The sequence below is a fragment of the Ornithorhynchus anatinus genome, chromosome 16, assembly GCF_004115215.2.
Source record: "Ornithorhynchus anatinus isolate Pmale09 chromosome 16, mOrnAna1.pri.v4, whole genome shotgun sequence".
In the NCBI taxonomy this organism is placed as follows: Eukaryota; Metazoa; Chordata; class Mammalia; order Monotremata; family Ornithorhynchidae; genus Ornithorhynchus; species Ornithorhynchus anatinus.
The window spans coordinates 43501364-43525460 of NC_041743.1; the positions used below are offsets into that span (position 1 = coordinate 43501364).

At 52.7% G+C, this 24097-nt stretch overlaps 1 protein-coding gene across 1 annotated transcript in view; it reads right to left on the minus strand.

Moving 5' to 3' along the window:
* Positions 1–24097, minus strand: part of RUNX3 (RUNX family transcription factor 3) — a 96366-nt gene that overhangs the window by 69286 nt on the left and 2983 nt on the right. The window lies entirely within an intron of this gene.

Consider the following 24097-nt stretch of genomic DNA (forward strand, 5'->3'; position numbering starts at 1 on the left):
GACTCCTAGCTTGGATGTCTGTTCCAGCATGTCTATTTGCTCTACTGAACTCTCCCAAGCACTTAGCACAGAGCTCTGCCCTGGAGCTGAAAAGCAGCATGGTTTAGAGGTAGAGCTCGGGCCTGGGAATCAGAAGGTCGTGGGTTCTAATCCAGCTCCGCCCCTTGTCTGCCCTGAGACCTCGAGCAAGTCATTTCACTTTTCTGGGCCTCAGTTCCCTCATCTGTGGCATAGGGATTAAGGCTGTGGGCCCTATGTGAACGAGGGACTATGTCCAACCTTATTATCTTGTATCTACCTCAGTGCTTAGAACAGTGCCTGGCACATTATAAGTGCTTAACAAATACCATTGTTATTAATAATAATGCCATCAATTGGTTGGTTGATAGGAGGGAGGAGAGAGTTTCTAGAAAGGTCTGCACAGAGATATCGAGGTGTGGTGGAGAGATTCTTGGAGATGTTTAATTATGGATGAGCCTTCATCCTCACCCACTCATTAGGGGTTTAGTTAATAATATTGTTCATTAAGCGCTTACTATGTGCAGAGCACTGTTCTAAGTGCTGGGGGAGATACAGGGTAATCAGGTTGTCCCATGTGAGGCTCACAGTCTTCATCCCGATTTTACAGATGAGGTAACTGAGGCCCAGTGAAGTGATTTGACCACAGTCACACAGCTGCCAAACGGCAGAGCCAGGATTCGAACCCATGACCTCTGACTCCCAAACCCGGGCTCTTTCCAGTGAGCCACGCTGCTTTTAGCTGGTGTTCACAGGACTTTGTCAGGGAGATTGTAGATTCCTTGAGGGCAGGAATCATGTCAACCAATTCTCTAGGACTGTACTCTTCCAAGTGCTCAGTACAGTGCTCTGCACATAGGGTTCGATAAATACCATCGACCTATTGATCAGTGCTTGGCACAAATTAAGAGCTCAGTAAGTACTATTGACTGCACATAATAAGCGCTTAGTAGATACCACTGAGAGTTTGCAAAGTCTTTCTGGAGGGTGAGGAGGGATAGATTGATCCAGTGCTTGGCATAAGGTAAGAGTTCAATAAGTACCATTGATTGCACATAGTAAGCGCTTAGTAGATACCACTGATGACTGATTGAGAATCCCGCTTTATTAGGTCTTTTTGGAGGGCGAGGAGGAAAGGGTAGCATATCTGTCGACTCTGTTCTATTGTACTCTCCCAAGTGCTTGGTACAGTGCTCTGCACACAGTAAGAGCTCCATAAATATGATTACTTGATTGATTGCTGGTTACAAGTGGTCTATTAAGATAATAACGGTATCTTCACAGGTCTCAAAGGCTTCCGCATCTCCTCTGTCACTTCCTCGCAGCATTCCTGGGGGCAGTGAAGGAAGCATTATCAGCCCCGTTCCACTGATGGAGTAGCCATCATTTTTCCCCGGGGAGGAAAAGTGATCTGTCCCCACTTCAGGGTGGAGCCAAGCCTTTGGGCGTCCTGGCCAGAGTTCAATCCCTTTCCACCCCACTTGCCGGCCTGTCTGCAGCTGCTTTCTTTTTTTTTTTTATGGTATTTGTTAAGCACTTGCTGTGTGCCAGGAACTGTGCTAAGTGCTGGGGTAGACAGAAACAAGATAATTCATTTAATTGTATTTATTGAACGCTTACTGTGTGCAGACCACCATATTAAGCGCTTGGTAGAGTATAATATAACAAGCAGGCATATTCCCTGCCCACAGTGAGCTTACCGTCTAGAGAGGAAGGCAGACATTAATATAGATAAATTGATCAGGTTGGACACAGGCCATGTCCCACATGGGGCTCCCCCTTTTACAGATGAGGTGACTGAGGCACAGGGAAGCTAAATGGCTTTTTAAAAAATGGTATTTCATTCATTCAATCGTTTATTAAGCACTTACTGTGTGCAGAGCACTGTATTAAGGGCTTGGGAAGGTACAATACAACAATAAAGAGTGACAATCCCTGCCTACAATGAGCTCACAGCCTAGAGATATCTGTTAAGCTCTTACTATGTGCCAGACACTGTACTAGGTGCTGGGGTAGATACGAGCTAATCAGGTTGGACACAGTCCATGTCCCACATGGGGCTCCTAGTCTTAATCCCCAATATACAGATGAGGCAACTGAGGCCCAGAGAGAAGGGAAGTGATTTGCCCAAGGTCCCACAGCGGGCAAGCGTCAAAGCAGGGATTAGAACTCACGTCCTTTGACCTGTGCCAATGAACGGTGTGGGGGAGGAGCATCTGTCAGGGTCACGGGAGGGCAAGAGGTGGTGCAGAGAGCCGGGAGAGGTGGCGGCGGGCGTACGGGAAGAGGAAAGGGCCTCTTCCACTGGCCGCTCTGGAAAAACCAGAGAGAGCCGAGCGTGCTGGGCGGCTGGTTCCAAACTCTCTCAGCTCTTATAAAAAGGTGTTTAATTACAGGGTTCAATGTAATTGGGAACAAAAAGAGCCAATAAAACCAGGAGTGGAAGCCCTGGGAGCTGGGCAGGAATGGTTTCATTTCAGTCCCCTTAGCACGTCAGATTCCTCTCTCCCTTGAAGCCAGAGAGAGGACCGGCCTAGCGCCGTCTCCTCTTAATTAGAAGTCTCTCTGACGGTGCCAGCTTTTAGGGAACTTCCAGAGCTCGGTCCTGGAGCCGAGAACAGCGACGGGCGAGAGAGGGTGGATGGAATTTCACTCTGCCCTTGAGGCAGCCTTGCAAAGAACCGCTTGCCCACTGGGCTCGAGGGAAGGGGGGTAACGAGGAATTCTGGATGAGAGGTGACGCAGGCCCGGGTTAAGGGTTCCTCGTGAGGCGGGGCGGGGGGGGTGGGGGTGGCGGGAAGGGAAGAGGAAGGAGCCGGGTCGAGAAACCGCTTTGGTGGGCTCCTCTGGAGTTCGTTTACAAGGCTGTAAAAGGGGCAGGACGCCTCTGGTGGAAATTTTCACTCCACAGTTGAAATCAAGAGTTCCAGCCTGGCATATTCTACTTCTAGGAGATGGGGGATTCCCACTCTCTCCTCCACCTGGCTGGGCGATCAGGGGAGAGAATGGTGTGCGAGGGGAAGCGTTCCGTCACCCGTGAGGAAACTGAGCCCCTGACAACTGGTAGATCCGAAGCTGAGATCCTGCCCTCGAGGAGTTTACGGTCTAACCTATCTGGGGAAAGAGAAAAGCCTGGGCCACCACCTTCAACCCCCTATCTCCGCTGGGGCCCAGGAAGGAGTCTGACGGTTCCCCGGGTAGCTCATTCCAGCAAGTTTCCATGGAATCTCAATAGATAAGGCCTTTGAACGTGCGGGACAGATTTGGCTTTCTCGAGGTTGTTTTTCTTTGATTTTACGGAATCAAAAGCACCCGTAATCCATTCAGCATGTTCCCGGAGCCCGCCCTCCTTCCTGGATAATGGTGAGCTCGACAGTTTCAGAGTTTAATGTGTTTATATTATGGAAAATAGCCCCAGATTGCAGAGGGATCAGCATCCTTGATGCCTTCCCATGAATAAAGGAGGCCGAGGTTCCTCTCTCTTGTTCCAGGGCCGTGGCTCTTGGGAACGCCTCCAATCCCTCATCAGTGAAGCAGTTAGACTTGCCTTTGGGAATGTTCATGGGTCCTTTCAAACTGTCCTGGGCGCACTTGGAAGACAACAGCCCAAACTCGCTTCCTGGACTCCGTCTGAGGGAAGCAGCTTGGCTTAGTGGATAGATCACTAAGCACGGGAGTAGAAACAATAAGTAAATCAGGGGCATTTATTGAGTGGTCACTGTGTGCAAAGCACTGTACTGTGCGCTTGTGAAAGTACAGTTCAACAGAGCTGGTAGAAGATGATGATGATTATGTTATTCATTAAGCACTGACTATGTTCCAAGCTCTGTTGTAAGGACTGGGGAAGATATAAGGTAATTGGGTTGGAAACAGTCACTGTTCCACATGGGGTTCTTAATCCCGGCTCCGCCACTTCATTCAATCGTATTTATTGAGCACTTACTGTACTAAGCACTTGGGAAGGACAAATAGAGACAATCCCTGCCCACAGTGGACTCACAGTCACTTGTCTGCAGTGTGACCTTGGACAAATCCTATCACTCTTGTATGCCTCAGTTCCGGCATCTGTAAAATGGGGATGATGCGGGATAGAGAATGTGCCCGACCTGTTTACCTTGTATAATAATAGTAATAATGACTGTGGCATTTGTTAAGCGCTTACTGTGTTCCAGGTAGAAGCCAATTGGGTAGGACATAATCCCTGTCCCTAACAGACTCAGTCCCCATTTTCAGATGAAGTAACTGCGGTCCAGAGAAGTGAAATGGCTTTCCCAAGGTCACATAGCAATCAAGTGGCAGAGTCTGGATTAGAACCCATGACCTTCTGACTCCCAGACCCGGGCTCTATCGGCTATATCGGCACCAGTGCTTAGAACAGTATAAGCACATAGTAGGCACTTAGCAAATACCACAGTTATAATTGTTATTATTTTTACCATACCCAGAAGTCTGGGTGGCCAGCTGACCATCGGGCTGCTCGTCGTTCACCCAGAGCCCGGACTTGCAGGCCATTTCTCTTGTTTTAGGACAGGGGCCTTCGAATCCCCCAGGCAGGACCCTCACAAAGCATTCGTTCATTCTACCGTATTTATTGAGAGCTTGCTATGCGCAGAATGCTGTACGAAGCGATTGGGAGAATACAGTAAAACAATAATAGACACATTCCCTACCCACAACGAGCTTACCGTCTAGAAGGGAAAACAGACATCAATTGAAAGAAATAAATGACAGATATGAACATAAGCGCTCGGACCTGGGAGTGGGGATGAATTAAGGGAGCGGAGACCCCCTCCTCTGCTTCTCTTTCTGAGAGCCAATCTGAATACCGTATGTGGTGGTGTGGGTGGGTGAGTTTGTGCGTGCGTGTGTGTGCCCCGAGCCTCAGCAGCAGGAGCTTGGGTAAAGTCAGGGGAATTCCAAATGCATGAATAATCCCTTCAGTCAGCCACCTGACACGCAGGTCAGGTCGGTGGTTCCAGGCCACGGAACAGACTTTCAAACCCTGGCAGGAGGGCAGCATCCGATCGAAGCCGCCGAGCTGCTTTATCAGGTCGGGGGCTCCTCTCTTGGGGCTCCACCCTGAAGCCCCCCCACCCCCCTAACCTGCCTCCCGCCCCCGAGTCCCTCTCAGTGAGGAGGAGGAGGAGGAGGAAGCCGGGCCCGGGAGGGCCAGAGACCGTTCTGAGAACTTTCTCGTGGTTCCCACTGCCGGGGAAACCACTTCCTCTGTCTGCGATCTCACCGGCTGCCTCCCCTGGAGAGCGCTCCCACTTACAAACTGGCACCCCCGCCCCCATCGGGCATCACATCTGGAGGGGCTGTCGCACCCGCACCGATGGCTCGGTGAGGATTCCACACTCCCTCAGACCTGCACGGGCATCTAACCGTTCACTCGTTTTATTGAGCGCTTCCTGTGTGCGGGACGCTGTACTAAGCGCTTGGGAGAGTACACAGAACCATCAAGACACATTCCCTGCCCCCGGCGAGCTTCCAGGCTAGAGGATGTCGGTCTGCCCTGGAACCTGCTCAAAGGCACGTGAGTTTGCGCAGATGTGGGCCCCGAAACCCCGCTGCCCACGGGTGTGTATCCACCAGTACACGCGTCGGGGGCTCACTGAATTTTTCGGCAAAGGGTGCTCTCGCTCATTCCCTGCTTCCAAAGGCATTGAGAGGCCTTTGTAGAAGAGCCTATTGGCAAAATGGTAATATTCACTGGGTAGAGCCCACAGTGCTTTTTTGACAGGGCCAAGAAGATGCTTACTAGAAATGTCCAAACTCCTGCCATCCTCACCGCCCGCCATCCGGCCCCCAACTGACCTCCCAGCCAGCCTGAAAAGAGCACAGGCTTGGCAAGTCAGAAGGACCTGGGTTCTAATCGCGGCTCTGCCACCCGTCTGTTGTGTGACCTCGGGCAAGTCACTGGACTTCTCTCGACCTCAGTTCCCTCGTCTGTAAAAGGGGGATTGAGACCGCGAACCCCATTTGGGACAGGGATTGCGTCCAACCCCACTTGCTTGTATTCACCCCACAGCACTTAGTACAGTGTCTGGCACTTAGTAAGCGCTTAACAAATACCATAATTCTAGTTATCTGTAAAATGGAAAGAATCTATGGCAGTGTCATGGTGGAGGGTGAAGGAGATTATCGACAGGAAAAAGTGGCTCGGGGCCTTAGGAAGAAGGTTCTGCAGGTAATTACCCTGGCCACTGTAGCCATGATAACCAGAGACTTCTCCTTTAATGCTGACCTTAAGTCATGGCTCTTTCCCAAAGGATTTTAGGGACATTGGGCCCAGAAGATTCCCTGGGAATGTGCCTGGACCTGGCTGGTAACCGGTGACATTTTGGGGATGCCAAGAAACGTTCATCTCATCCCTCTTTCTTACCCTCCATCTGACCGTGGGATCCGAGGGCTGGACCAGGGGGTCAGAGCCGATGCCCCGTGGCATGGAGCTGCCCCTAATGTTGTTCTTTCTGCAACTGGGAAACCTCGGGTCGAATCCTGGCCCACTGTGGGGGAAGGCCAGAGAACACCTCACCTTAGGCAGGAAAGCAAGTCCCACAAACCTCTGTCAAGAGGAGACATCAGAGGCACTGACCTGTTTATTACCCGCTTGAGATCCATCTGAGTCTAATCTGCCATTTCTAGAGGCCAGGAGATCCCGGGCAGGGGCAGGATAGGACCTGGGTTCTAATTCCAGCTCCACCACTTGCCTGCCATGTGACCTTGGGAAAGTCACGTCACTTTTCTGTGCCTCAGTTCCCTCATTTGTAAAATGGGGATTAAGACTGTGTCCAACTTGATTATCTTATATCTACCCCAGCTCTTAGAACAGTGCCTGGCACATCGTAAGCATTTAAATGCCACAATTATTATTATTATTTTTATTATTAAGTGGACAAGAGGTGGCTCAGGAAACTCTAGGAAAAATCCCGCTCCAGATGCTGGCATGTCGTTTTCTGAGGAGGGCACACTGAAAGGATAAATGGCTTTCCTTCAGCTTTGCAGATGGGAGTCAACAGGCCAACATCCGGAAGGGAAGGCAGAGTGGCCTAGTGGGAAGGAACAGGGGATTGAGAGCCAGGAGACTCAAGTGTTAATCTCACCTCTGCCCTTGACCTGCCGAGTGACCTCGGAGAAGTCACTTCACCTCTCTGAGCCTGTTTCATCATCTGTAAAATGGGGATACCTCTTCTCCCTACCTCTTAGTTTGGGACAGGGGTCTCGTCTGATCCGATTATCTCATATCAAAGCGGCGCTTAGCATTTATCTTGGCAGAGTGAGTGCGTAGTCCATACCAGGGTATCGTAAAAAGCCACGGATGGAAGTTTACCAAACCATGAAGGGGGAAGACAAAGCAAACAGAGAATTGCCGTTCACCATATCCCTCACCACCAGGGCGAGAGGCACCCACTGAAGCTTGAAGGTGGTAGGTTCAAACCAAACAAAAGGAAATGCTTCTTTGCACAGTGGGTGGTAGACATATGGAATCTGTTACCACAGGAAGTTGTACAGGCAGAGCATAGCAGCCGGTTCAAGGGGGCTTTGGATGCAGTCGAGGCGAGAGACCCATGATGCTTTATTGAGAGGGATGGTGACTGTTGCTTGGTGGTCCACTGCGAAGCATGGTGGGGGCTGGGAGGATTCTTCCAAGTGACCCGTTGCCCCGGCTGAAATCGCAGCCGGATCGACTCCTGGGCTCATCCAGTATCGCTTGGGAGCTCGTTGTGCGTACAGTATAATGCTGTTGTATTGTGCTCTCCCAAGTGCTTAGTACAGTGCTCTGCACACAGTAAGCGCTCCAAAAAATACTATCGATTGGTTTTGGTTACAGACCCTCAACTTCTCCTACCAGAAAGTCATCCCTTTGCCTCCCTCTCACTCCCCGCTGGACCTTGATGGGACAGTAATAAAGGCTGGGGACCATTAGTCAGTCAACAGTATTCATTGAGCGATTACCATGTGCAGATCACTGTACTGAGTGCTAAGGAAAGTAAAACAGAGTTGGTAGACAAGTTCCCTGCTCACATTCTAGAGGGTGAGACAGACACTGAAATAAATTATCCACGGTTATGTACGTAAGTGCTGTGGGGCTGAGGGGATTTAAAGGGGATAGATGCAAGAGCATAGGATGCAGAAGTCAGGGAAATGAGGGCTTAGGGAAGAACTCTTGGAGGAAAGGTGATTTGCAATAAGGTCTTGAAGGTGGGAGAGTGAAGGAGGAGGGAATTCCAGGCCAGAGGCAGGACGGGGGCAAGGGGTTGGCGCCAAGATAGACAAGATCGAGGTACGGTAAATAGGTTGGCGTTGGAGCAGTTCGGTTTGCGGGTTGGGTTGTAGTAGGAAATCAGCGAGGTAAGGTACGGGGGGGAGAACTGATAGAATATCTTAAAGTCTATGGTAAGGAGTTTCTGTTTGATGTGGAGGTGGTAGGGAAACCACTGTAGGTTCTTGAGGAGTGGAGAGTTGTGGACTGACTGGTTTTTAAGAAAAATGATCAGGGCAACAGAGTGAACGGAGAAGGGAGAGGTAGGGTGGTCAGTGAGAAGGCTGTTGCGTTAGTCATGGTGGGATACGAAAATTACTTGGCTAAGAATAATAGTAGTCGGGATGGAAAGGAAAGGGTGGATTTTAGCCATGTTGTGAAGATAGAACTGACAAGATTTAGTGCCAGATTGAATACGTGGGTCGAATGAAAGAGATGAGTCAAGGATAACGCCCAGGTCATGGGCTTGTGAGACAGGATAGTGGTTTTGTCTACAGTGACGGGAAAGGCGGGCTCCCAAGAACCTGGCCGGGGGTCCACACGGAGAAGCCTGTGTGTCAGCGGGCCAACAACCGGAAAGTTACGTGGTCTAGTGGAAAGAGCGAGGGTCTGGGAGTTAGGGGACCTGGGTTCTAAACCCAGTTGCAGTACTTGCCTGCTGTGTGACCTTAGATTCTTTGTCGGTAAAATGGGGATTCAACACCTGTTCTCCCTGCCTGTTAGACTGTGAGTCCCATAAGGGACAGGAACTCTGACTCGATTCTATTGTATCTATCTCCACACGTAATACAGTGCTCGCCACATAGAAAGCGCTTAAGAAATACCACAGTTATTATTAGCATTGGTTCCTACTACGACTCGATCCACACTCCCACTCCTCTACCATCAACCTACTTTCGGTACCTCGATGTCCTTTATCCCGCCGTTGACCCCTTTGTCCTCATTCTCCCTCAGCCCCGAAACTCTCTTCCTTCATATGAGAAGCAGCGTGGCTCACTGGAAAGAACCCGGGCTTGGGAGTCAGAGGTCATGGGTTCTAATCCTTGTCAGCTGTGTGACTTTGGGCAAGTCACTTCACTTCTCTGGGCCTCAGTCACCTCATCTGTAAAATGGGGATTGACTGTGAGCCCCATGTGCGACAACTTGATTAGCTTGTATCTACCCCATTGCTTGGCACATAGTAAGTGCTTAAATACCACTATTATTATTATATTTCCCAAGAGCTTAGTACAGTGCTCTGCCCAACATAAGTGCTCAAAAATACCACTAATCGATCGAATGGTTGGAAGGTGAATAAACTGACAGTTGGGGAATGGGAGCCCAGGGGGCTTCTCTTTTCCCTTTTTTTTTTTTTTTCCATGGTATTTGTTAAGCACTTACTATTTGTCAAACGTTGTTCTAAGTGCTGGGGTAGATACAAGTTAATTAGGTCAGGTGCATTTCCTATCCTGCTTGGGACTCCCAGTTTAAGTAGGTGGGAGAACAGGTATCCCCACTTTGCCGTTGAGGAAACCGAGACAAGGAGAAGTTAAATGATTTGCACAAGATCACACAGCAGAGCCGGAATTAGAACCCAGGTCCTTCTGACTCCTTGGCCCTTGGGCCACACTGCTTCCCTTCCATGGTCTGGTCCTTTTCCAAATGCCCCAGCCCCGTCCTGACGCCTGGTGGGCCCTGGAGGCGGGCCTGCTGTTCGGCGAGGAGACGCGGCATTCCGAGCCCTAATGCCTCCCATGTGTGAGGCCCAGTCGGCCCGGCTGGGACTTTCATTCTTTGTTCTCCAAATTGCACTTGGCCAAACCGTGGGCCCACACTCATATGCTGTTTCGGAGAAAGCTAAGGAGATCAAGCCTCAAAATCATCGGGAATTAAAAAGTCAGTGAAGGGAAACCTTAACCCGCCCCTTTCACCTCGCCGGCCCGTAACGAGGCATCGGGAGCCCGGAGCGGCCTCGGAGGCTCACACGGAACGCCGGCCCAGCCAACCGGAGGGATGCTCCGGGGAACGGGCGGCCAATTGGGAATGAGGAGGGGGCGGGGCTGAAGTGTTGCCGAGAAAGGGAAGATGTCCCCCCCCCCCCCCACCTCCAGGGATGAAGCTGGTTTCCCAAACTCTGGATGTTGGAGTCAGAAATCTGCAATCCTCAAGGGGAACAGCGCTGGCTCCAAAGATTTTCTTGCTCCCTTTCTCCCTAGGAATCCAGGGCTGGGTTCGGGAAAACCAAACCCTTCCAACCATTCCCCTCTCTTCTCCGGCACTGAGACAGTGTGGTCTAATGGATCAAGCGGCGGATCCGGGATTAGAATGCATGACCTTGTGACTCCAACGCCGGTGCTCTATCCACTACGCCAAACTGTTCATATGAGTATCTTCCCTTTCCTCTTCTTCAGGGAAGGAGACTGCACAGATATCCTGGCCACTTATTTCTGGCGATGTCGGGTACATTCCTTCCAGTTAACCAATCGATGAATCGTAGTTATTGAGCACTTACTTTATGCAGGGCACTCTACAGAACACTCGGGAGAGTACAATATAAGGGAATTGGTGGACATGTTTCTTGCTCACAAGGGGTTTTCGCTCTAGTAAGGGAGGGAGACATTAAAATAAATTCCCCATGCGCACAGAAGAGGGGCTGAGAGTAGGATGAATGAAGAGTGCAAGGGTGATGCAGAAGGGAGAGAGAATAGGATAAATGAGGGTTTAGTTTGGGCTACGAGGGCGGAGATAATGCTGGACTAGCTTGTATCTACCCCAGAGCTAAGTATAGTGCCTGGAACACAGTAAGCGCTTAACAAATACCATCAAAGAATAGATATCATTGATTGTCTAATGTTCTTCCTGAGTCTAACCTAGCTCTCCACATTATCTAAACTGGACTTCCTTTATTTATCTCACCTTCGGGGACGATGTGAAACACTGTATCCCCAGACCTCCTCTGTATTAGCTGTCCTTCTTGGGTTTAAAGGCAAGTCATTCATTCCCTCCTCAGCCTTCTCCAACTGGCATCCTGTTTCCTTTACCTTTTCTTCAGGGGGTATTGTGCTCTTCCTAAAAGAACGATGTAAAAGTCACACGCTGGAGGTTCTTTTCTTAATTAGAACGTGTCTGGGGTTTAAGGGTCGCTGAGAGGGTTTCTTGAGTTGGTCACCTTCTACTCACTGAGCTGACGTGGCGGGCTAAACTCTTTGAACCCCATCTGGGACCCCATCCAAGGTTGCCAGTGGACGATGTGACTGGGAAAGAGACCCCCTTCTCAGCCCTCCCAGTCATTCCTTTATTCAATCGTATTTATCATTCATTTATGTATTGAGCGCTTACTATGTGCAGAGCACTGTACTAAGCGCTTGAAATGTACAAATCGGTAACAGAGGCAGTCCCTTCCCTTTGAATGGCTTACAGTCTAATCGGGGGAGACGGACAGACAAGAACAATGGCAATAAATAGAATCAAGGGGAAAAGAGCGCTTACTATGTGCAGAGCACCATACTAAGCACTTGGAGAGTACAATTTGGCAACAAATGGAGACAATCCCTACCCAACAACAGGCTCACGGTCTAGAAGACGGGCCCCGTTCTCCCTGCCTGGGCTTCTGACTCCTGGATAGTAATAAATAAGAATGGTATTACCGTGTGCCAAGCACTATACTCGGCTCTGGAGTAGATAAAAGATAATCAGGGAGGACACAGTCTCTCTATCCCACGTGGGGGTCACATTCTAAGTATGAGGGGGAATGAGAGAAAAACATGGCTTATTGGAAAGAGGCTGGGCTGGGAGTCACAGGATCTAGGCTCTAATCCTGGCTCTACCACCTGCTGTGTGACCATGGGTAAATCTCTTAACTTCTCTGTGCCCTACATCAAAATGTAGTAGGGAAGCAGCACGGTCTAGTGGAAAGAGCCCGGGCCTTGGAGTCGGAGGACATGGGTTCTAATCCCAGCTCTGTCATGTGTCTGCTGTGGGACCTTGGGCAAGTCGTTTCACTTCTCTGGGCCTCAGTTACCTCATCTGGAAAATGAGTATTAAGACTGGAGCCCCATATGGGACATGGACTGTGTTCAATCTGATTTTCTTGGAAGAGCTTAACAAATACCATTAAAAAACAAAACACGGAAACCTTTAATCCCCAATATACAGATGAGGCAGAGAGAGGCAAAGTGACTTGTCCAAGGTCATGCAGCAAGCAAGCAGCGGAGCCGGGATTAGAGTCCAGTTCCTTCTTACTCCCAGGCCCGGGCTCTTTCCGTTAGGCCGTGCGGCTTCCCAACCGAGCGGGCCGGGGTGAGCGAAGCCTGGGGATCTCCAAGCGGTCCCCGCAACCGCCACAGAGAGGGAGAAGGGTTTCGGAGGGGCAGGCTCCAAGTCTCGAGATGGCCACAGCTCAGCCCCACGGTTTTCGGGGGGAAGCCCGCCAGGCCCGGACCGTTACTGATGGGCGGCAAGAGCTCTGTGGGGAAATGGCCGTCCACCACGCTGCCGGTTTTGCTTGGTGATGAACTGGCCGGGAGTCGGGGGAACAGGAAAAAAAAAAAATCTTCTGGCTTTTCCTTTACAAAGGATGCGATGTAACCAAGGACCCAGCAGACACTTCTCTAGACGTCAGGGGCTCCGGGTTGAGGTCTCCCAGACCAGCTAACACCCAGACCCTTCTGCCTCACGCTGGGGCCCTTCGACAGAAGAGGAGGAGGAGGCCGGCGAGAGGCAGAACGGGCCTCGTCCTTCCTGTAGCTTCTCCTGATGCTAGATTCGACCCTGATTTAATAATAGTAATAATAATAATAATGTGGTATTTAAGAGCTTACTAGATGCCAAGCACTGTTCCGAGCACCGGGGTAGATACAACGTAATAGGTTAGGACACAATCCCTATCCCACATAGGGCTCACAGTCTTAATCCCCATTTTGCAGGTGAGGTGACTGAGGCCTAGAGAAGTGAAGTGACTTACCCAAGGTCCCACAGTAGACAGGGGGCAAAGTTGGGATTAGAACTGTTTACTTGTTTTGATGTGTATACATTTATAATTCCATTTATTTTTATTTATGCCTGTTTACTTGTTTTAATGTCTGTCTCCCCCCTTCTAGACTGTGTCAGCCCAGTGTGGGCAGGGATTATCTCTATCTATTGCTGAATTGTACTTTCCAAGCGTTTAGTACAGTGCTCTGCACACAGTAAGTGCTCAGTGAATATGATTGAATGAATTGAATTAATAAATGAACCCATGCCCTCTGATTCCCCGGCCCGGGCTCTTTCCACTAGACCATGCTGCTTCTCTACTTCTACTTGTAGAAGTAGCAGTAGCTCAGTGGAAAGAGCCCGGGCTTGGGGAATCAGAGGGCATGGGTTCATTTATTAATTCACTTGTCAGCTGCGTGACTGTGGGCGAGTCACTTCACTGTGCCTCAGTCACCTCATCTGTAAAATGGGGATTAACTGTGAGCCTCACGTGGGACCATCTGATTACCCTGTATCTACCCCAGTGCTTAGAACAGTGCTCTGCACATAGTAAGCACTTAACAAATACCAACATAATTATTATTACTTCATTTTGATGCCGCTTTCCTCCAGACCATGCTCCTTCCATATTACGTGCTGATTTTCTACTACAACCCAGCCCGCTCATCCCGCTCCTCTAAAGCCAACCTACTCACCGGACCTCCATTTTGTCTATCTCCCTACTGACCCCTTGCCCGTGTCCGACCTCTGACCCTGAACTTCCTTCCTCTCCCTACAAGGCAGCCCACCCCTCTCCCCACTCTCCAAGCCTTATTCAAAGCACATCTCCTCCAAGAGGCCTTCCCTGATTAGGCCCTCTCCCTTCTGCACTGGATCTGCACCCTTTTAGCACTTGTTATTCACCCTACCCTCAGCCTCACGGCACTTATGTCCATATCTGTTATTTATTTACATTAATGTCTATCTCCCCCTCTCAGCAGTGAGATCACTGTGGGCAGGGAACGTATTGCTGTACTGAACTCTCCCAAGCGCTCAGTACGGGGCTCGGCGCCCAGTAAGCACTCAGTAAATACCACTGATTGAATAGTTGACTGGCAGCAGATGGGAAACGGGGGCTTAATCGAGTCTTGCTCAGACACCCTCTGTCTTTCCCACCGCCGGAAAAGAGTTAACGCCCCATCCCCAGAGCTTAGACCGGCCAGGGGGCAGGCAGAAGCTAACACTTGGGGAGAATCTGGCTCCCTGTTGAGTTTATAGTCTTCTGTGGTTCTGAGAAACACTCATCACCCCACAAACCCTCCCCCCGCCCCCCGCCCTCCAACCTCCATTAAAGAGCCGTTCAGAGAGTGGGAATTCTGAACCCATGGATTTCTGGGAAAGAAGGAGCGCCTCTGCTTGCTTTCAACTGGAACAGGCTGGGGGGTGGAGGAGAAGGGTAGCGGGGCCAAGACCACCCCCGGCACCAAAGTGGTGGCTCCGAGAGGCGTTCAGACTGGGCCCAAGTGAGTTAAAAGCCCAGCCTTCGCACCACTGGTGCCTACCTCTTTAAGGCCCACCCCTTTTCCGACCCCACAGCTCCTAGAGTCCCTCTAGGGACCCTGCTCGCCTCTCCTGACCCTGCCAGGGTACGGCTTGCCTCTTAAAGCGGCAGCATTCCCGGGTCCCTCGAGGCGGGATCTGGGGATCGGAAAGCAGCGCCTCCATTTCAACTCACACTGGTATTTATTGAGTGCTCACCGTATACAGAGCACTGGACTGAACGGTTCAGAGAGTCCAATACTGATTGGAGGAAGACCATTTTTTTAAAAAATGGTTTTTGCTAAGCGCTTACCATGTGTCACATACTGTTCTAAGCGTTAATTAGGTCGGATACACTCTCGGTCCCGCAAGGGGCTCGAAATCTAAGTACTGGCTCGCCCTTCTCTCTCACCGTCTTGTTTGGGTCTTGCCTGGGTCTGGGATTATGACCAATCCCTGAAGATGCACCTTCTCCAGTTGGTGGGAAGAGGGGATGGGCTGGAGGAGGGGGAGGGATGTATGAGGGCTCTCAGAGTTTGTCCCCTGGAGAGGGGAGAGGGAGAGGAGTGTGGCGAGAGGAATTCCCCCCCTTCCGTCTGTCAGTAATGGCTGACCAGCAGCCATTTGAGGTTGGTGATGGGGGGAGAGGGGAGGGGTGGGGAGGAAACTGCAAACTGGTTGTGGGCAGGGAATATGTCTGTTTATTGCTGTATTGTATTTCCAAGTGCTCACCACAGCACTCCGCACGCAGTAAGTGCTCAGTAAATACGACTGAATGAATGAATGAAAGTTGGGAACCCCTGGAACGTCCACCCCTGTGGGTTGGGCAAGGGGCTCGGGCTGGGGGCCAGCCTTCAGTGCTCCCCTGCTGCTGTTCACAAGCCCCACTCTCCCACCCTCCTCTCCCCCACCCGAAGAAGGCGCGGGCTTTGCTGCCCGGCCTGCTAATTTAAACATCAGTCTGTATACGTTCGAGCCGAGTCCACGCTGGCCTCGCACGCTGAAGAGAAGCCCATTTCCTGATCCCTAAATTCAGTCAGTGATATTTGCCGAGCGCAGCTTTGTGTGCCGAGTGTGGACTAAGCAGCTGAGGGAGTACAGTAGAGTTGGTACGCGCGATCCTCGTCCTGGAGGAGCTTATAGTACCGGGAGGGACTTACCCTTTATCCATTTAACCATGTTGCTAGAGTGGGTGAGGGGGACCCCCAGACCCCTGCTTAAGCCCCCTGCCTACACACCTCCCCTTAATCCAGGCCCTCAGCCTCGAAGGAAGGGAGAGAGGGAATTCCTCTGGTCACACTCCTCGTCCTCTCCTCTCTCCTGGCCCTTGAGCAGCACCTTATGACTTGTGCTCAACCGGCCCTAATCCTCGCGCCGACCTCCATTTACATACCCGCCCCAGTCAGTTGTATTTATTGAGCGCTCTCTCTGTGCAGAGCACTGTACTAAGCGCTTGGGAGAGTATAATGTAACAACGACACTTTTTCTGCCCACAACGAGCTCACGGTCTAGAAGAAACAGCGTGTCCCAGTGGAAAGAGCAGGGGCTTGGGAGTCAGAGGACGTGGGTTCTAATCCGGCTCCGCCACTTCTCTGATGTGTGACTTTGGGCGAGCCTCTTAGCTTCTCTTTGCCTCAGTTACCTCATCTGTAAAATGAGGATTAATACTGTGAGCCCCACGTGGGACAACCTGATTACCTCGTATCCATCCCAGTGCTTAGAACAGGGCCGGGTACATAGTAAGCGCTAAACAAACACCATAATTATTAGGAGGGGAATGTCGCCAATCATGATTGAATCATCAATATGATTTGTAATTCCTTCCACTGGATATTAATACTCTATCCTAAACTGCATCATGATAATACGCCAGCCCCTTTGTAATTTTACCTTAATGGTAGAGCATTCGTGATGGGTTTAAGGTGATGGAAGCCAGGCACGTGAGACGCGGAGAAGGAGGAGGGCAGAGAGGGAAGGAGGCTGAGGTGGGGGACAGGAGTTGGGAGAAGGGGGGAAAATAAGGTAGAGCAAATCTACCACCGGCCTTCATCTCCAGGGGCGACTATGTCTCTCCCCCAGTTCGACTGGCAGAGGCAGAGTGCACTTTGGCGAGCAGTAGGACTATAGACTCTAAGCTCCCCGTAGACTGTAAGCTCCTTGGGGGCAGCAAATGAGCCTGCCAACTCTGTCGTACTCTCCCAAGTGCTTAGTACAGTGCTCTGTACTCAGTAAGGGCTCAGTAAGTACCACTGATTGATTACTAGTCATACTAATAGTAGTGATAGTAATCGGATTAGTAATAGTAGTAATAACATTAATAATGATAGTAGTATTTTCTGAGCAGCCAGGACTCAGTGTTTAGGAAGCACAAAACAGAGAAGTGACATTTTCCCTCTACCCAAGCTCTCGCTCTAATGGGGGAGGCAGATGTAAAAATATTTACAAATAGAGTAATCAGAGTAAATAATTGAATGTGCAATTGAATAAACATTTACACAAAAGTGCTGAAGTCGGGTTTAGAGTAAGCAGGAGAGTGCTGGAAATGGCTGGAAGGTTGGAAGGCCCTGGGGGTCGAGAACTAACTGGGGAAGGCTAGTCGGACGACGACGGAGGAGGCGGGATTTGGGGAGGGCTAGGAAGTTGGGGAGGGCTGAGCTTTGGAGGATTTGGGGAGGGAAACGGGTGCCCCAGGCTGGGGGCCGGGGAACAGCGAAGAGAGAGGGAGAGAATGAGGCACCCTTGCTCAGCAACTGTAGCACAGATACTCAGAGATACCCTGATCTGGAAGAAAGCCCAGGGTGCTCAGTACATCTCCCCCCTCCCTCTCCCCCGCCTCCCCCCGACTCGTCTCCTCTCCTCTGGGAAACTACAATGAACCAAATCCATCTGGGTGCAGGATCTAAACTCTAAACCTGGTATCGTTCTCGGTTTGAAAGGCTGCCAAGAGCGTTTCCTCTCATTGGAAGGAGAGAGGCAGAGACCCTAAGTGACGGGCAGACGGGCAGACAGACAGATAGTCAGAAGGAGAGAGAAAAGGAGAAGTGGAGGGAGATAAAATCCGAACAGCAAGAAAGAGGTCTCCACAACCAGGTAGTCGCCGCGACAACGTCGCATCCCGGGCTGGGGTGGACCTCCACTGGTCCTGGGGAGACTCTGCCGTCTGGTCCTCTCTCCGTCCCCCACCCCGAGGAGCACCCCCGGTTCTTTAGGGTCCTACTTGAGTCCTCCCGCCGCTCGGCCCTTCCTGAAGGCTGAGGGGACCACCATCTTGCCACGCCCCCCCCCCCACCGGCCCCGACTCCCCCGAGCATCAGTAGCAAGAGCAGCAACAGCTGCCCAGAAAAGGTTTATCAGCCATCTCCTAGAGGCCACAATCTCCTGAAACCATTCATCCTGAAACTGATGATTCACGCAGTGCGCTAATTGGTGACATCTCATTTCAGGAGAACCCCATTTCTGTTCTTGTACAGATGAAGGAGATGAAAGCTGCCCCAGGGATGCTTGGTATCTGTTCCCAAGGGAATGAGGTGACCTCTTGCGTTGACGTGGGGGCTCCCTCTCGGGGAGCCCTTTCCCGCCCCACCCCCGCCACCTTTCAGTCCCGAGGCGTCTCGTATCCAAGGAAGGTCGCCGGCCCCGAGCCCGTGAATCCGGAAGCCTCCGGAGGTCAGGGAGTCCAGCCCCCACTCTCCGGGCGGGCCGGTACCGCAGCCCTCCGAGACAGATGGCTGTTTCTTACATCACTCAAAATCGTCCTTCGGCCCTGTCTCTGGGTCAGGGGGATCTCTCACGAGCAGAACCGAGGCGAGGTAACTTTGGGTCCCGGGACAACTGTCCTCTCCACCCCAGCGCCCCCACCCCCTCGGCACCTCCCACTTTGCCCGGGAGGAACCTGTTCCCCCAACAGCTCCCACTGCGTGGAACCCACCAGTTCCGGCATGGCGGCTGCCTCCCCGCCACTTCCTGCAGGAGAAAGGCAGAAAAAAAGAATGAGAGGACCCGGGTTCTAATCCCTGCTCCACCACGTTTCCGTTGGGTGACCTCGGGCGAGTCGCTTCACTTCTCTGTGCCTCAGTCCCCTCATCTGTAAAACGGGGATGAAGACTGTGAGTCCCATGTGGAACAAGGACCGTGTCAAACCTGATTAGCTCACGTCTACCCCCGGTCTTAGTTCAGTGCCTGGCATATAGTAAGCGTTTAACAAATACCATAAAAGAAAAGAGCAAGGGAGCGGGGAGAGACCCAGGAAGAGTGAGTCAAAAGTTCAGAGGCCCAAGTTCAAAGGAGGAATTCCCTATTGGGCAACACTTCCTGGGGGCCTTTTCTTGCCGCCTCAACCCCCGAAAAGTTAGATCATTGCAGGCCAGAACCAGAGTGTTCTGAGGATTTCTGAATCGGGCCTAAGTGCTCCCAGCGGCAGCGCTGGAACAGAGCGAGTCCCTGCTAGGGGCAGGGAGGGGTATCCGAGGGCCTCGGCCGCGGATCCAACCTGCTCTCTGAACCAGCTCCGGGGAGGGGTGCCGGAAGGCCATCTTGGGTTAGGGAAGGGGCCGATGGAGATGGGCCGGAGCTCAGACGCTCCTCCCAGAAGCCAAGCTGATTGGTCAGGGAGGGCTGGGCCTGGGTGGGACGTGGGGAGTGGCTGGGACTTCGGCCTCCTCTGTGGCGATTCTCCTCACAGGCTCCGACACAGAAGGGGAAATGGGTTTTAGGCCTTTGTCCTGCCTGCAGGCCCTCTGGTCCACGCTCCCTTGCTCTTTTGTTTCTCTGAGCCATTCTGGGGAGGCCCGAGCACGGATCACTGACTCCGCAGAGATAATCCAAATATCGCCTTGCCCACCAGGTGTTTTCATTTGGGCTGCTGGCAGAGGACAGCGTGGACCGATCTGAGTATCCCTCCCTCTCCCTGCTCCAGCACACCCTGGGGCTTGTCTAAAGGAGGGCAGCGGGAGAGAGATGGAGAGGAAGCGAGGGGTCTGGTTAATCCATCCCCTGGGTAATTGAGAGTGAACCTCTGGGCAGAGGGTGAGACAGAAAAGCACCAGAGAGCACAGGCCTGGGAGTCAGAAGGAGCTGGGTTCTAATCCGGGCTCCACCGCTTGTCTTCTGTGGGAACTTGAGCAAGTCACTTCACTTCTCTGTGCCTCAGTTACCTCATCTGTATAATGGGGATTAAGACTGGGAGCCTTATGAGGGACAAGGACCACGTCCAACTCATTTACCTTGTATCTATCCCAGTGCCTAGTACTGTGTTTGGTACGTAGTAAGTGCTTAACAAATACTATAATTATTAAGACTGTGAGCTCAATGTGGGACAGGGACTGCGTCCAACCTGATTTGCTCGTATCCCCCCAGCGCTTAGAACAGTGCTTAGTACACAAAATTAGTACTCAAGAAATACCACAGATATCATGATGATGAAGCTGATAATAATGATGATGACCAACTCTCCAGAGGCCCAAACAGCCCGTGGTCACCACCAGAAACATGTCCCGGCTGCTCCGGTCCAGAGACTCTACCGGACTGGAGCCGCCCTTTCCCGGTTGGAGTGGGGAGGCAGGGGTTGGATTCAACAGGCTCTTTGGGACTGGAAGGAGGCCAGAGCCCCCATAGACGGAGGCCGCTGGCCGTTGATCCGTCTGATCTGGGGCCGTCAGATCTTTCTGGAGGGCCAGGTTTTCCGCGCTCGCTGGGTCCTGGGGGAGAAAGCCCCTCCAGCCCCCCCACCTCGTGCAGCCCTCCGGCCTCGGCGGGTGGGTTTTGGAAAACCCGGGCCTTTCATGAGGGCAAGGAGGCAGCTAGGGAAGGCCAGCTGGAGCCTTTAAATGAACCTACTATGCATCCAGCGGTCGGTAGTGTCGGGAAATAGAGTCCCGGTTGTTTACAGATGTGTCAGGGAAGAGGGTGAGGTTTGGGAGGGCTGAGGTGGGGTGGTTTGCCAGAGGTGTGGGGAGAGAGGGAAGCATTTTCCCCAGGAATTCTGCTTTTCCGCACCTTCCCCCCCCCCCCCCCCAACCCGCCGGCCTCCGCCGCACCGTCACCTTCGTCGAATCGGGTGGTCTTTGGGGTTGGGTCCGGGGGGAAGGAGTTTCAAAAACAAGCATCAAAGCATCAAAGTATTAGATGTGGCGCCAGCGTTGAAACGGCAGAGGCTTTGGTGTGGAGATGCCCTTCTCCACCCGTGGGGCCAGCCCTCCTCCGGGCCCCTGTGAGCCGCTCCCGGCGCAGTCGGGCTGCTTGGGGGTCCCCGGGAGGGGAACGGAGAGGAGTCAAAGGAGCTTGGGGGCTGTGACTACTGGCTTGGTTAACGGGGTCCATGCCCACTCCAAGGAAAGTGGGCGATGCCCGCGGCAAACGGGAAAAGGCGATGGACCCCTCTTGTGCTGAAAGGCGGATCTGGCCAGGGAGGGGATCTGAACAGAGCCGAGGAGAATGGACGTAGTCTTTCCGAGACTCCTGGAGGGCGGGGTGGGGATGGGGGCGCCTGCAGGTCATCTGGTCCATCCTCCTGCCACTAGGCCTCACGTGTCCTAAGCCGGCAGAGACGCCTTGGGGAGGTGAGATTTCTGAAATCCTTTCAGGAACCGTCTCCAGGGGCTGACCACCTTTATCGTCAGAGACTCTGAGGACTAATCGAAGCCCTCTGTTGCAATTTCAGCCCAGTTCCTCTTGTCCTAACCTCAGGGAAGAGGGAAAACAGTGCCTCAAAATACATATTTACGTAGGCAGGAAGTCTGTCTTCTGGGAGGTGATGGGGACCTGGACCGGAGCCAGGTTAAAGACCCGGTGGGCCTGGAAAGGAGGAGGAGACCCCGGGGAGGGGGGTCTGTCCTGGGGTTCCCTCTCTCCCTTTTTCCTTCCCCTGCCTTACACCTTCTCCCCTCTAGCCTGGATCTCCTGCTGGAGACCTGAAGGAGGGAGGGTGGATGGCTAGGGAGTTTTCCTACAGAAATAGTAGAAATGGCCTTTACTGAGCGTTCTGTGCCAACTCTTTGGAAAGAGAAAAATCCCAGAGGGCGATGAGACACGGCCCTTGACCCTACAGGGTCTCACTAGCTGAGAGTAAGAGAGTGAAGAGGGGATCAGGGGACAGACACCTCCCAAAGTCAACGTAAAAGACGGGACAACGACAGAGATGAGAGGGATGGGGCATCGTGGTTGAAATCGCTGAGTTTCACGTCCTTGTGGTCATAAACCCCCCAGAGGTGGTCCCTCACGCCCACCGTTTGGTTTATCCCCGGTCAGGGGCCAGAAGACAACAGTGGTAATATTTATTAAGCGTTTACTCGGTGCGGAGCACTGTACTAAGTGCTGGGAGAGAATATACAGGTGGGAATTAGACGTGGCCCCCTTCCCTAAGGGATGCTCCCAATCTAAGTACTAGCCTAGGGCGCAGAGCTCAGGACCCCTGGACGCCTCCAGCCCCGTGAGGAGGACCCCAGGAGAGGGACCGTGAGGCCAGGGGCAGAACGCGTCATGGCCCCGAAGCAGAGGAATCGGTCTGAGCGGTCCCTTCCGAAACAGGACCAGTCCGTGGGGACGCCCAGATCGTGCCAGGGCAAGAGTCCTGGTTGGTCTTCCTGCCTCCCGGGGCACTGTAGGGTCACCCTCCCTGGGCGCCGAGCCCAGCCTTGTCCTGAGGAACGAAAGACGTGCCACGGGGGGTCGGAGAGGAGGGCTTGCCGGGAGGATGTTGGGATTTAGAGAAAGAAAGTAGAAGGACGTGGGCTAATTTAGCCTGGAGGGAAGAAAGCTGAGGGGGAACTTCACCATGGCCTAGAAGCACCTGGCCTGGGGTTGTATGAGGAAGGCACCGAGCCGCTGTTCTCTGTCTCCACTGAGGGTAGAATGAGGAAATGAGCTTCTACCCCGGCTCGGGAGCTAGGCTGACAAATCCACGGACTCGTGGCCCAGAAAAGTTGCCGGGTCTTGGAATGGGTGGATGAGGTCAATCACCCCCCGCCCCCCACCCCCGACCTTTCATTGAAGGATTTGGGAGGGTACCTCCTAGAGACGGGAGGATGACCCCACTGACCTCTAGGGAGTCCCGCCAACCACGGGAGCGTTGGTTGGCCCCTCATGCCGTCAGTACGGGGGAAGGAGAGGACAGTTACCCCTGGCGAGGAGGTAGGAAACAACGGGGGCCCGGGGAGGTTACGTGACTATGATTCTCCTTCTCCCTGGGCCGGTCCAAAACTCCCCCCCAGCTCCCCAGTCTAATCTCTCTTCCCCACCTCCGCGGGAGCTTTCTCTCGGGGAGAATCTGGCTCCTTGGGTCTGCCCGGTCCCCCTCTGGAGGCTCCCCCGCCTGCCCAAGCAGATCCGGTTGCCTGGCGGGGGCTGTGGTTGGCTGGCTGAGGGTGGTGGAGACCAGGCCGGAGAGCCTAGCAGATAGCACGCAGCCCCCAGAAGGGTCAGGTGGCCAAGGGTTCCCTGATCTGCCCAGAAGGTGGCCATGGGATTGAGCTGGTCCCGAAGAGCTGGCCAAATTGCTTTAGGGCCGATCAGGGCGGTGTCAATCGAGCAATCAGTCGTATTTATTGAGTGCTTACTCCTTGCAGAGCACTGTACTGTTTGTCTACATAAATACATATATATACCGACGAGTTTATAGCCTAGAGAGGGAGACGGACATCAGTATTATATATATAAAAAAAACTACGGATATGGACGTAGGTGCTGTGGGGCTGAGGGAGGGGTGACTGAAAGGTACAAAACCAAGTACAAGGGCGACGTAGAAGGGAGCGGGAGAGGAGGAAATGAAGGCTTTAACCGGGGAAGGCCTCTCGGACGAGATGTACTCTTAATGAGTCTTTGAAGGGGGGGGAGAGCGACCGTCCGTTGGGTACAGAGAGGGAAGGAGTTCCAGGCCCGAGGCAGGACGGGGGCGAGGGGTCGGCGGCGAGATAGAGGAGATCGAGGTACAGTGAGTAGGTTGGCGTTACAGGAGCGGAGCGTGTGGGCTGGCTCGTAGTAGGAAAGCAACGAGGGAAGAGAGAAGGGGGAGAGCCGCCCGAGTGCTCTAAACCGACGGTAAGGGTCGGTGGGTGGGGCAGAATTTCACCTCCCAGAGAGACCCTCTTCAGAGGGACTTTTACAGACACTTGGCCAGGAAGCAGACTGTGCCTCCCACAGTCTCTCTGAAACAGGTCCGCCTTCGGCGCCCCAGGAAAAGCTCATTAACCCCTTGGATACCTTTGTCCCGCACACCCTGGCTCCCCCTACGCCGTGGCATTCTCCCCGAAGACCTCCTCGTCCTCCTCCTCCCCAGATCTCCCGCCCGACTGCTACTTCCCCAAAGCGGAATCTGTCCCATTTCGCGCCCCCGAGCCCCGGCCGAGGGTC